Below are 6918 nucleotides of genomic sequence, written 5' to 3' on the forward strand. Positions count from 1 at the left end.
GACTCACCCTGGCCCAGGCAGCTGGGAAGCAAGAGATCTGGCAGCTTTCCTTTGTTAGATATGGGGCATGCAGGTAGGGTAACCAGATGTCCCAATATTTTGCACTCCAGCTTTTTTTTCTTTTTTGCTTTGTCAGCCCTCACCACCCCTCCTCCATGTTTCCCGATATTTGTTCTTGTCACCTGGTCACCCTACTAGCAGATGACAGAGGAAGCCCTCTGCTGATGGGTCACACAGGCGATACAGTGAGAGAAGCAATAGTTAAAGTCCTAGCATTTTTAAAGGTGGCAGGATGGACACACATGTGAGGGGACTGTTGTCCCCTTACTAAAACTCAGTGGAGGTGTTTTGGTTGGCTAACTCCCAGTACTAAAAGAAAGGGAAAGGATCAATGGGAAATCAATCCCCAGGAACAATGGGGAGAGGCCTATGCTCCAGGTCAGCCTGACTGACAGGCTAATCAGGAAGTCAGGAGACCGGGGGGCAGGTCCTGTCCTTGGTATCTGCTCGAATTGCTTGGCTCAGTGAGAATGGGGCTGAGCTAGGGAGAAAGCAGGGGCCCAAGCTGAGCTAGGGAGAAGAGCTGTGCCAGTCAGACGGGCCAGAAAGGCAGCCCAGGAAGCAGTTCAGTGCTGGGAACAGAGTCACAGAAACAACCTACAGTCAGAGCAGACCTGTGCTGGGAGGAGAGCTGTGGCGACCAGAGCCAGAGGAGCCAGAGAAGCAGGCCAGGGAGTTGAAGGGAGAGCAGCAGCAGTGCTGAGGCAGAGTGGAACTGGAGCTGGGGCTGGAGCAGTCTGGAGCCAGGTTTGGTGAGCAGCTGGGGAGAGCAAGGGGGACCCTGGGCAGCAGGTCCAGCACAGGGAGATGCCCCCTACCAAGATGCCTTGCAGGCCAGGTTTGGAGGGGGATCGTAACCGCAACAGGGCAGGGACTGACACTGGGAAGAAGGGTCCTGCCATCTAAAGCCTGAGGGCATGTGGCTACTGCCAGAGCAAGTGTCTGACACACAGCATCCCTGCAACACAGCCAGAACCTGAGAAGGAGGCTTGGGGCTTGTCAGGAACAGACTGAACTTCCCTTCCATTCCAGAGACACTGGTTGTGATCTCCCTGTGCCACAGACAGTGGCGGCTCCAGGCACCACAGATAACTGCTGTTTGGCCATAGGCAAAGGTGACTCAGGACAATGGGATTGAGGCTGCAGATGGCACAGGGACACCTCCTTTTACAGGCTTGGCATGTGCAGAGAAATTAAACTTATTTCACTAGCTCTGTTTCTGAATCCATGTAGTCAAATCAGTGCAGCAACCCCTTTGTGTGAACACTCTTAAATCATTTTAAAAGTGACTAATACTGATGTAGTTTAACTCAATATCAAACGCACCTAAAAGAGCATGGCTAATGCATCAGCTTGGGGCTCAGAGGAGGAACAGGGAATTACCACTGGGTGATGGAAAATTATGGCAAGGTACATGTCCTTCCTTAAGGCTATCTTACATGGGAGTCTGCCTCTTCACTGAGGTTTCTCTCCCGTGTGTGTCAGAGCTCCAAAGAGGTAAAGATGCTCCTTCAGAGAGGCTAGACCACCCTGTGCACTCCAGACTGTGTGTGAATCTGTGTGCCTCATCAGTAATCACTTTCCTAACTGAACCTTTTAAACTGTTGTCTTCTTCCCCATTTTTTAAAAAAAGTGGCCGTTTTGTATTCTCCCTGCACTTTGTGTGGCTGCCAGGAGAAGTGGGGTGGGGAAGGAAGGCTTGAATTTTTCCTTCATCATATGCTCTCAAGCCAGCCTGACATGCAAGTGGCCAGTTGCTGGCAGAAGGGTGTCAGCTTGCTTCCCACAAAGTTAGGGTCTTAGCCATGGCTATCTCAGAGGAAACTTACTCTGTGTATGGGAGGTCGTTTGTGCTCTAAAAAAATCTAACAACATCTAACTTGCCATATTAACCAGACCCCCATCGGCTGACTCACCACCTCAATCTCCCTTAGCATAGAGAGCCCTTGGGTCCTGCTAGCAATTATTATTATTAGTGAATGCAAAAGTGGTACCATAAAGATGTAAAAAGTTCAGAATACAAAATATAAAGTAGAGAGAGAAACCAGAGCTGCATAAACCAAAAAAAAAAGAAAAATGTCTACAGTGTCCAAAGGCCTGAGGTAGGCATCACATGCTCTTGTCATTCAGCAGCCTTGGGGTCAGCAGCTGGAGTCTGGAAAGTCCTCCTGATACACCTGTACAGGAGGAGCAGCCATTTCAGTAGATGTGCAGGTGTGGCTTGTGTGGCCAGAGAAGCCAGCAAACCCTAACTGCCAAGCACAGCTGATCAGGCTCCTGACAATTCTGGCTGTAATTCATCACATATTGCTCTAACTAGTTTCTACAGTTCCCGAAGTGTTTAATAAACTACTTAGGGTACTATAAGTATTTGATTTGATTAGACATTATCCTACCTAGAGGAATTCTCCCAGTTGCCTATTGTTTGCATCTAGCGCACTCACTGTTTTCTGGGGGAGGGGTTAAGGCAGCCAGTTGTTCCTTTGTGTTAATTTGACTCCATTGGCACCATGGTCATTATAAATAGCTCCTAAGGACAAGAGAAATGATTGTTTTGCAGGCTCTAAGTGAAGCCTCCTGTTTCAAATGGGCAGAGATTTCTGACCATTTCTAATGCAATTCATAGTTCTCTGAATTGGGCAATTCTGATATAATGACTCATTTTAACAATTTTGGGATGACTTTATTCTTCATAAAAGTGAGGGACTAACACAGCTGAATGAGAGCCCGACATCGCTCAGGCAGTCATTCATTACACTCGCTTTTACCACACTGCTCTGCCAATCCTGATCTACCCTGTCCTGCTGTTCCAGCCCTACACCCACAGCAATCCAGCCAGTGTACCACACTAATGACCTGCAGCACTAGTACCTTTTACTATTCCAGTCCTTTGCATCTCTGCCAACAAAACACTGAGGAATCCATCTTTGGACTGTACAATAACATTCTCAAAAAGATAAAGAGAGCATAACACCACGTCATTGACCTTTTTGCCCCTTGATCCTGAATTTCACCCACAGTATCCTAAATCCTGCTTTTTTTAAGAATCCACTCCAACAGCAAGATTGCCCTCCAAACTAGCATCTAGGCAGGCAGCAGAACAAGAGCATAAATTCCGATGCACTGCTCCATTGCAGATGGAGCCTCGTGTTCTCTTTTGCCAAACATGACATGACAGAAGCAAAAGAAGATGGAAAACATCTGGTGCTGGTCGGCTCCCTACCCAGCTCTGCACCTCCCCAGAAGCGGCGACCTCCCTCAGCTCTTAGGCGGAGGCATGCTGCATCCTCCCTGAGTGCCGTCTCCTGAGGTCCCATTGGCCAGGAACCGTGGCCAATGGGAGCTGTGGGGGGAGGTGCCTATAGGCTTAGGCAGTGCGCAGAGCCCCTGGGATGCACCTCCCCATAAGAGCCATGGGATGTTGCTGCTCCTGAGGAACCCCCTGAGGTAAGTGTTGCCCAGAGCCCTCACCCCCTCCCACGGGCCAACCTCCAGCCCTGAGCCCCGCACACAACCCCCTGCTGCTGCTGGGGAAGGGGGCAGTGACCCGAGACTCCCCCAGCAGCAGATGGTGTGGTGGGCCGCTGCAGAAGTCATTAAGGTCAAGAAAGCCATTAAATCTGTGACTTCCATGACCTCTGTGACAAACTCACAGCCTTATGTATAAGACACTGTAATTCATAGATTCTGGAGCCAGAAAGAATCACTCTAATCATCCAGTCTGCCCTCCTGCATAACACAGGCCACAGAATGTCTCTGAAATAATTGCTGTTTGAACTACAGCAGATCTTTTAGAAAAACATCTAATCTTGATTTTAAAATTGCCAGAGATGGAGAATCCACCACAACTTTTGGTAAACTATCCTTGTGCAATTTCCCTGGGCCTCTCTGTTTGGCCCAAACTTCCCACGCCGGTCGGCTCAGGACACTCTTCTCCTCAGCTTCTCCCCCACCTCTCTGGTTTAACATTATTCCCCCCAACACACAATTTTGCTCAGGACTGACTTTCAAATTAGATTGTATCTCTACTGGATTCCGCCTCACAACATTATCTCCATGTTACCCCTGCCTTACATAGCGTGGTACCTGCTGAGTCATTTCCAATGCTGGGATTAAGCAATGGGATCCAGCTGTAACAGCCTCCCTACAGCATCAGATCCTGGAAACTGGCAGTTCTCTGCTTGTATGGGGCCCAAACAGGAAGGAGACAGGTGGAAAGAGAATCCCAGCCACTTTGCTGCAGGAGGTGAGGGCAAGGTGCTCTGAAAGCCAGGATGAAGAGTAACAATCTCTTACTCTCTGCCTCCCCATTCCCCAAGCAGAGAACCCTGCACAATGCTGTTCTGTTTGCACTAAGCACTTTAGAGTCCACTAGGTAGTGCACTCCCAAATGGGACTGGCAAGACATTAGTGCATTAGTGATGTTAGGTCACCTTGTTTTAAGAGCCAGGCAGCAATAGTGCATCCCATTAATCAGATAAGTAGAGATTGCCAACAAAACACACATATTCCCCATCCCTACGGACCCCCCCAATACATGCACACACAAACACCCTCCACTACACCCAAACAATCCTCAGTCTCTAAACGTATAAACACCCACCTCCCATATGCTCACACACCACTAATCTTCCCCTCCAACACAAACACTAAAAACCTCCACTCACACACAACCTTCCCTCCCAGTCCACCTTCCCCCATACACACACACACACACACACACACACACACAATCTCCTCTCCCCTCCACATACACACACTCATTCTTGTCTCCCTGAACAGCCTCTCCCACACACATCCAAAACCAATCCATACGCATGCACACACACATGCCTCTGCCTCACCTCAAACACAATCCCCTCCATGTACACTTTCCTGCCCCCATAAAGCCTCATTCCTACACCACAAAGCCTCCTGCTCCCCACTCAACACACTGACTTCTCCTTTTCCCCACCACAACCCCATTCTACATACCACTCTCCTCCACATACACCCCCAATTCTCAGTCATCACCTACATATTTTATATATGTATATATATATATATATAAAATCCCCTTCTCACCATCCTTACACACACACACCCAAATCCCCATCCCTTCACACCCACTTTCCCATCTGCATTCTCACACACAGCCCCTCTCCCCCACCCTTCACAATTCTTCCTCTGCATCAACACATGCAGACAAACAAAATTTCCTAGCACAAGCCTTTGCCTAGTGCACACGCACCTTGCCTGCACACCTGCAGAGCCCTCCTCTGTACACACACAAAGATCCCCTTCTCTACACACACACAGTGCCCCCGTACACATACAGAGACACACATAGACACAGAGTCTGTCCTTTGCGCACACACACAGCCCCCTGTATACACACACAGAGCCCCCTTGTGCACACACACACAACCACCCTGTACACACACAGAGCCCCATCTGTATTTCCACACACACACAGCCCCCTGTACACATACACACACATACTCAGCCTGTCTGTACACACACAGCCCCCCCCGTACACACACAACTCCCTCTTTATATATACACACACAGCCTTACACACCACATACAGCCCTCTATGTACACCCACACTGCCAAAAACACACACACACACACCACAGACACACACACAGCCCCCTTGTGCACACACACAACCACCCTGTACACACACAGAGCCCCATCTGTATTTCCACACACACACACACACACAGCCCCCTGTACACATACACACACATACTCAGCCCGTCTGTACACACACAGCCCCCCCGTACACACACAACCCCCTCTTTATATATACACACACAGCCTTACACACCCACATACAGCCCCCTATGTTCACCCACACAGCGGCCTGTACACACACAGCCCTACCTCCGACACAATAGCTCTGCGCAGGGCGAGGAGGGGGGCGCTTTCAGTACCACGTTTGCGCGTTGGTTTGCCGGCCTGGGAGGGGACCGTCCCGTTCAGCCCCGTTGACCCGGCAGTCGCTCGCCAGACAATGGGGACGGATCAGAGGCTGCTTCTCGGAAAGCGGAGTCGGGCCCCGGCGCCTCCGCTCCAAGGACAGAGCCAAACGCGCCCCTGAGTGTGGGCTGGGGCTAGCCAGGAGCAGCTGGGGAAACGCAAGGTCTCTGGCTCAGCTTAGCATCCCTGGGAGCATGTAACGGAATCAGCGAGCCTGCATGGAGATAGGGCTGTTCCCAGCCGTCTGCCTCCCCTCTGCAGAGAGCCGTGTGCGCTCAGCCCTTCCTCATCAATATGCATTAGCTTCAAGACACTGACAACAGCACAGCGGTCTGTGCTTCAGATGGGAGGCTTGCTGCGAACACACGCTGATAAGCCCTACTCGTGAGGGACAAGGCCCACTCCTGTTCTTAGGGGCACCTCTTAAAGAGGGAGGATTTTCTAAATTCAAAGCTGCGGAGATGATGCAGACACGCAGCAGGTCCGGGGCTCATTTGACAAAAGCATTGTCTGGTAGGAGAATCCCACCAAAAATGGAAGATTCTTTCCAAAAGACAGCATAGCAGAAATGAAAGGTAGCATCTCCATGATGCCTTCATCCATTTACCTAGGGAAGTGGTGGAATCTCCTTCCTTAGAGATTTTTAAGGTCAGGCTTGACAAAGCCCTGGCTGGGATGATATAGTTGAGGATTGGTCCTGCTTCAAGCAGGGGGTTGGACTAGATGACTTCCTGAGGTCCCTTCCACCCCTGATATTCTATGATTCGGGAACTGAGGGAATGTTTTATTCAGACTCACAGAAGGAAACCTTTCTATACAGGCACCCTCCAGAAAAAGATTAGGGGAAAGATATAAAAGCCTTCTGCATGTCCAGACAAACTGTTTTGAGCCAGT

At 50.0% G+C, this 6918-nt stretch overlaps 1 protein-coding gene across 2 annotated transcripts in view; it reads right to left on the reverse strand.

The window, feature by feature from the left end:
• Positions 1 to 6582, reverse strand: part of FEZ1 (fasciculation and elongation protein zeta 1) — a 153759-nt gene extending 147177 nt beyond the window's left edge. The window contains exon 1 of one of the 2 annotated variants that reach the window (XM_030538517.1): positions 5929 to 6582. The gene's annotated coding sequence lies outside the window, so the exon portion shown is untranslated. The remainder of the gene's footprint in view (positions 1 to 5928) is intronic. The other variant, XM_030538518.1, reaches the window with a different exon arrangement.
• Between the last annotated feature and the right edge of the window lie 336 nt (positions 6583 to 6918).

Source organism: Gopherus evgoodei, chromosome 19 (genome assembly GCF_007399415.2).
Source record: "Gopherus evgoodei ecotype Sinaloan lineage chromosome 19, rGopEvg1_v1.p, whole genome shotgun sequence".
NCBI lineage: Eukaryota > Metazoa > Chordata > Testudines > Testudinidae > Gopherus > Gopherus evgoodei.